This window comes from Rattus rattus, chromosome 2, assembly GCF_011064425.1.
Source record: "Rattus rattus isolate New Zealand chromosome 2, Rrattus_CSIRO_v1, whole genome shotgun sequence".
NCBI classification, from domain to species: Eukaryota; Metazoa; Chordata; class Mammalia; order Rodentia; family Muridae; genus Rattus; species Rattus rattus.
The window spans coordinates 26468837-26474805 of record NC_046155.1 but is presented as its reverse complement, the minus strand read 5'-3'; positions in this window follow the sequence as shown (position 1 = coordinate 26474805).

The window sequence follows — 5969 nt, the reverse complement described above, 5'->3', positions numbered from 1 at the left end:
TTGGGGGAAGGAAGACCACAAGGAACTGTTCTCAACCGGTGGCTTCTGTCATTACCAGTGGTGCTATTGGCCTTTGACCTTCTTGCTGCAGTAGTTTGGCCAGATTGTTCCAGTAGTTACCACTTTTATTTTCTCCCATTTCCCTTACTGTATCCTTTGGAAGTCTATATTGAAGACTGGCAAGTTAGGTTCTCCCTATTTCAGAGTGCAATGTTTCCTGGAAGCTACTTGGAATTTTTGTGTCTAGGAAATCTTTCTTCTTTCCCATGCATTTATTAATTTCGTCGTTTATTTAGATCAGCATAATCCCATATATATTTCTTTGATTTATAAACTAATCTTTATTGTGGTGCTCTAATCATTGCAGATATGGCTTCTGGGAGTTCTTTCAATTGGCCTGTTGGTCTTGTCTTCTTGATGTCTCTACATCATTGAGGCTTCTAAGAAAACAATATTAGTATAGCTTTACATTTTTGCTCTAATGAGATGCTCCAGATTTACTTTGTGTTTCTCCATTTCTAGCTTTGCTGTTGTTTTTTTTTAATTTACATTCCAGTTGTTGCCCCACCCCCACCCCAGTTCCTCATCCCATTCCTCCTCCCCCTTGCCTCCAAAATGGTGCTGCCATCACCAGACCTTCCCCTTCCCTGAGGCATCAAGTCTTTTGAAGATTAGGTTCATCTTCTCTCACTGAGGCCAGACCAGGCAGTCCCCTGCCATATATGTGTCGGAGGCTTTGGACCAACTCGTATATGCTGTCTGGTTGGTGACTCAGTGTCTGGGAGCTCCCAGGGGTCTGGGTTAGTTCAGACTGCTGGTCTTCCTATGGGATCACCCTTTCTTTCTGCTTCTTCCATCCATCCTTTCCCCAATTCAACCATAATCCCTGGGTTCAGTCCAATGGTTGGGTGTAAGTATCTGCTTCTGTCTCAGTCAGGAGCTTGTTGGGACTCTCAGAGGACAGCCATGCTCGGTTCCTGTCTGTAAGCACATCATAGCATCAGTAGTAGTGTCAGGCCTTGGTATCTCCCCACAAAACCTGATTCTGTTTCCCTTTTACCTTCTCACCCCATCTCCCACCCAGATCCCTTCCTCCCTCTGCCTCCCATGATTATTTTCTTCCCCCTTCTAAGTGGGATTGAAGTACCTAACTTAATTAGGCATTTCTGCTTGTCTGCTTGTTAAACTTATTACTGTCTGTGGGACATATCCTAGGAATTCTGTATATTTTGGCTAATATCCACTTATCAGTGAGTACATACCATACATGTCCTTTTGGAACTGGGTTACCTGAGGATGACATTTTCTACTTCCATCCATTTGCCTGCACAAAGTCACAATGTCTTCAATTTTAATAGCTGAATAGTATTTCATTGTATAAATGAACCACATTTTCTGTATCTATTCTTCAGTTGAGGGACATTTGAGTTTTCTGGCTTCTGGCTATTATAAATACAGTTTCTATGAATGTGGTGGAGCATGTGTCCTTGTGGTATGGTCGGGTATCTTTTGGGTACATGTGCAAGAGTGATATAAAAGAGTCTTCAGATAGAACTATTTTCAATTTTCTGAGGAACCACCACATTAATTTCTTAAATGGTTGTAACAGTTTGAAATCCCACCAGCAATGGAAGAGTATTCCTCTTTCTCCACATCCTTGCCAACATATGCTGTCACTTGAGTTTTTGATCTTAGCCATTCTGATTGGTATAAGGTAGAATCTCAGGGTCACTTCAATTTGCATTTCCCTGATAACTAAGGATTTTGAATATTTTTAAAGTGCTTCTCAGCCATTTGAGATTCTTCTGTTGTGAATTATTTGTATATCTCTGTAACCCATTTTTTAATTGGGTTATTTGGTAGTTTGGAAGTTAACTTCTTGAGTTCTTTATATATTTTGGATATTAGCCTTCTATCAGATGTAGGGTTAGTGTAGGCAATCTGTAGGTTGTTGATTCGTGCTATTGACAGTGTCGTTTGCCTTACAAAGCCTTTCAGTTTCATGAAGTCCCATTTATCACATATAGGCAGACCTATCAGAACTACACAAGACTTCTCAACAGAGACTCTAAAAGCTATAATATCCTGGGCAGATGTCATCCAGACCCCAAGAGAGCACAAATGCCAGCCCAGCTACTATACCCTGCAAAGATCTCAATCACCATAGATGGAGAAACCAAGATATTACATGACAAAACCAAATTTAAACAATATCGTTCTATTAATCCAGCCCTACAGAGGATACTGGAGGGAAAACTCCAACACAAGAAGAGTAACTACAACCATGAAAACATGAGAAATTAAAAATCTCACAACAAACCCAGTAGAAGAGAATTGCACATACATAATACCACCCTCATCAACAAAATAATAGGAATAATCATATGTCTTTAATATCTCTCAACATCAATGTACTCAATTCCTCAATAAAAAGATACAGGCTAACAGACTGGATATGTAAACAGGATCCAGCATTTTGCTGCATACAAGAAACAAACCTCAGTAACAAAGACCTCAGAGTAAAAGATTGGAATTTTTTTCCATGCAAATAGTCCCAAGAAACAAGCTGGAGTTGCCTTTCCAACAAAATAGACTTCCAACCAAAAGTTATCAAATGAGACTGGGAATGACACTTCATATTCATCAAAGGAAAATTCCATCAGGAGGAAGTCCAATTCTGAATATCTATGCCCCAAATGCAAGGCTACCCACACTGGTAAAAGAAAAGATACTGAAGCTCAAAACACACATTGAACTTTACACAATACTAGTGGGAGACTTCAACACCCCACTCTCACCAGTGGACAGGACATTGAAACAGAAAATAAACAGAGACACAGTGAAACTAACAGAAGTAATGAACCAAATGGATTTAACAGATATATACAGAATATTTCACCCCCCAAAAACGGAATGTACCTTCTTCTCAGCACCTCATGGAACCTTCTCCAAAACTGACCATATATATAATCAGACACAAAACAAGACTCAACAGATAAAAGAAGACTGAAATAATCCCATGCATTTTATAAGATCACCATGAACAAAAAAAAAAAAAAAAACAAACAAACCCAAAAACCAAAACCAAAAACAACAGAAAGCCCACATACTCATGGAAACTGAACAGCTCTCTGTTCAATGATAACTTGGTCAGGGAAGGAATAAAGAATTAAAGACTTTATAGAATTCAATGAAAATGAAGATACAACATACCAAAACTTATGAGACACAAATGAAAGCTATGTTAAGAGGAAAATTCATAGCATCAAGTGCCTTTATAATGAAATTGGAGAGATCTTATACTAGCAACTTAATAGCACATCTGAAAGCTCTAGAACAGAAAGAAGCACACACACCCAAGAAGAGTAGACAGAAGGAAATAGTAAAACTCAGGGTTGAAATCAACCTGTTAGAAACAAAGAGAGCAATACAGAGAATCAACAAAACCAAGAACTCATTCTTTGAGAAAATCAACAAGAGAGACAAACCCTTAGCAAACTAACTCCTGGGCACAGATACAGTATCCAAATTAACAGTATCAGAACTGAAAATGGAGACATAACAATAGAAAGTGAAGAAATTTAAAAAAAAACCATCGGATCCCACTACAAAAGCCTATATTCTACAAGACTGAAAAATCTAAATGAAATGGATGACTTTCTAGACAGCTACCATGTATCAAAGTTAAATCAAGATCAGGTAAACTATTTAAACAGTACCATAACCCCTAAGGAAATAGAAATATTCATTAAATACTTTGCAACAAAAAAGCCCAAGGCCAGATGGTTTTAGTGCAGAATTCTACCAGATCTTTAAAGAAGAGCTAATACCAATACTCCTCAAACTATTTCACAAAATAGAAACAGAAGGAACACTACCTAATTCATTCTATGAAGTCACAATTACTTTGATACTTAAATCACACAAAGGTTTAGCAAAGAGAATTTTATGCCAATTTCACTCATGAATACCTATGCAAAAATACTCAATAAGATTTTTGCAAACTAAATCCAAGAATACAAAATCATCCTTCACCACTGTAGGTTGATATCTGTATGCAGGTGAGGGCTGGCACAAGTTAGGTCAAGGCCATGATTGGACAGTAAAAAAATAAGGCAGGGACAAAGCTTTTGTAAGGCGGGAGAGAAGGAGAAGGAAGGAGATTCAAGATGGAGATGGAGAAGGGTAACCCAGATCTGGGTGGTCTTGAATTGCCAAGTAGTTGGGATGAATTTCTGAAAGCAAATTTATCTTGCCTAGGTGGGCAGTTTATATCCTTATCAATTGGTTGTAAGCTTATTATGTGAATTTATTATGGATTGAGAATTTAACATATAAATCTGATTGTTGGGTTGTAGTTTGTTGAGTCTTGATTTTAATGGGTTGTTGGGAGTGTTGGTATTCTGTCTAAGCTCCACCCCCATAGCTACCTGGCAACAGTCAGGTATGCTCCGCCCCACAGTTCCCTGGCAATAGCCAGGTATACTCCATTCCCACAGCTACCTGGCCACAGCCAGGCAAGCCTGACTATAAAGGGTGCTGCTTGCCCCCTCTTCTCTTTACTCTTCTCTTGCTCCTTGCTCTTCCCCTTTTCCCCTTTGTCCCTTCTCTCCCCATTCCGCTCTCCCCTTCCCTCCATGTGCTCATGGCCGGCCTCTATTCCTCTCCTCTTTTCCTCTTCTTCTCTCATTAAACCTTTCCACGTGGAACCATGTTGGTTTGGTGTTGTTTGTCTGGACATGAGCAAAGATTTCTATCCCAACATTGGTGACCTGTACACAGATTTGATCTCCCGTGACTATGCTGCCCCACCACCCCACCACCCACCGCCCCACTGCTTTGTGCTTGTGCGGGGCTCTGGCAAGGAGGGATGGAGATGCACATTGCTTCCAGGCACGCCACCTGAACCCGATCGCAGCTGCTGCCTCCACTACGCCATCCCCTCACCACCACCTGCTGGCTGCTGTAGGACTCAGGACTTCCACCAGGTGAGTTACTGTTGCAGCTGGTGCACATGCAGATAACTGTTAGAGCCGCTGCCTTCCATGGTTCACCAGGTGGTGCCAGCTCTTGCCACGTGGGTCACTTAGGCCATCAGCAACCACACGGTTCCACTTTACCTGCTACCAGACTGCAGCCACAATTCCCACACAAACACTGGCAGATTGATAGGTCTTTTCCTCTGGTTGGCAAGGAGGATTTCCCAGATAGGGCCTGGCCAGCCTTTATGGGATAACAAGACAGGACTTCGATCATTGGGTGGAGGTTCCCTTGAAAGTGATTCTTTGATCCCCTCCCCCTCTGGGTTCTCGCAGCTGATCAGAAAATTCCAGGCCTGGGTAGGGACGCTTTCTGGTGTGTCCGGGACCTGCTGTGTATGGCCTCCAGGAGTCTAAGTGATGACTCAGACACCTGGCCTGGCAGAGTGCTGCTGTTATCGAGTTGATCCTCTGGGACAACAGTATGGATAACTCAATAACTTCCCCAATGGGTAATTCGATGTCTTCAAACGTACCTCCAGATTCCGCATTGGGATGTTTTCTGCAAATTTACAAAACTCTAAAACTAATGCCTCACCTGAGGATATCAAATTGATACACCTATGCAGTAATGACTGGACTTAGTATTCATTAGACAATGGTTCAAAATAGCCACAAACCGGCATGTTAAATTTCTCAATTTTACAGGGTTTTCATACTTGCTGCCAACAGTCTGGTAAATGTGTGTGTGTGTGTGGGGAGGTCCTTTATGCTCAAATGTTTATATTCCTTTGGTCTTATCCTTCTCTGTGTTTCACTTCCTGTGGCATCCCACTGAGGTAACCTGTGTCCTGGGTACTGGCTGGTCAGTCCAGCAGGCCTCCCCATTGATGTGATGCCCTGCATGCAGCTGCCTGCCTAGGAGAGCACCCTCTTCAAGTGCTGGTGAGTGGTGACCTACTCAACCTCTGTGCACTTTCTTTACCTCAG